This window comes from Falco punctatus (genome assembly GCF_963210335.1).
Source record: "Falco punctatus genome assembly, chromosome: 5".
NCBI lineage: Eukaryota > Metazoa > Chordata > Aves > Falconiformes > Falconidae > Falco > Falco punctatus.
In genome coordinates this window covers 82,836,953-82,838,419 of record NC_137584.1, presented here as the reverse complement: position 1 = coordinate 82,838,419, position 1,467 = coordinate 82,836,953, and positions in this window count along the sequence as shown.

The following is a 1,467-nucleotide window of genomic DNA, read 5'->3' as shown; positions in this document are numbered from 1 at the left end:
GCTACTGTAGTAATTTACAGACCAATGACAGATGACCTCTGTGTAGAAATATACTTGTCATTAGTGTTGAGTGGGGTCAGAAAGCCACTGTTTTTGCATCTGGATTTCTGTAATAGTCTGTGTATTTTATAATTTGGGCAGGTCACTTTTGAAAGAGGATTAAGATATATGTGTGACTAGTCTGATTAGAATCTCAAACTGTCCTGGGCTATCCAGCAGAAAGTAGCTGAGTAAAAGCGTGAGCTTGCTCACGGTTTCCAGCTTTGAACTAGCATTCCCAGAAAAAAAAAAAAATCCAGATTCTCTAACACAATTGAATAAAACCCATGTAAGTCTCATTAAGGCTAGTTCATGTAGATTCAAGGAACAGAAATTGATGCTAGCTGTTACAGGTATCGCATTCAAAGCCTGTAGGCTAACTCTGGTAGGAGACTCTTGTTTGTGGTAGAACATAGGAGTTTGCAGATTAAAAGAAAACCTATCTACATAATACATGATGAAGATACATTTCAAAACAGCCATTTTCCCCACTTATATTTGTAACTTTTTTTTTGTTTTTTTGTAACTGATTATTTGAACTACCCAACATGTGCTCTGTGTCTGATAGCATGGAGCCTTTTGTAGAATGGTGATGCAATCGAACCTTCAGCAGTGTGGGCCAGGTAAGTTTCCAGTCAGTTTCTGGAACTTTAAGGTAGACCGGTGAACCTACCTATTTACATTCAGTAATGTTTATCCTCTTCCTGATGCCTTTCCTTCTCCCAAGCCACCACCCTAAAAGCCATTGACTCAGTCTTTGAAGAGGCAGCCCTTGCTCCAAAGCACCTTTAAAAAGGGCTCTGCCCTGTTCTCTTTCATACAGAAAATAAAGCAGATACAAGTCCAAGTCACATTTATTAAGATAGAATGAGAAAAAGTGCTGACAGGAGGGTAAGAAGAAAGGGTGACAAATGTTTGTCTCTCCAGAGGGAACAGCCACCTTACTGAGGAACAAAATAAATGAGATTGCAGTGATGGTACTTTGCCAATGTGTTAATTATTGGAGCAGACAAGTATTTTGGTTAAAAAAGTTAATTGGCACTTTAACTACCACTGACCTTTATGCTTGGCTCTCAAATGTGTAATGGAGAAGTATGTCAAAGCTGATCTATAACGCTGAATCGTCATGTTCTGACATACCAGCCTTGACAAGGTGAGCCCTAGCTCTCCCTTTTCCACAGTGATTCCTTTTGGGCCTTTTTTTTTTTTTTTTTTTACTTCATCCTTCGTTTGTTGGGCGTGAGGAGGAGATAGGCACTATGGGCTCTTAACCCGCGTCGTACAGGCTTTGGCGGTTCCACGTTTTAGAAATACTTGGGTGATTGATTGACCTCTGGCGCCAGCTGGGCCCGGGCTGCAGCAGTGAAAAGGCACCCCCCCCGCCGCCGCTGCCCCGGAGGGAGGGAGGTAAGGCCGCGCCGCGGAGCC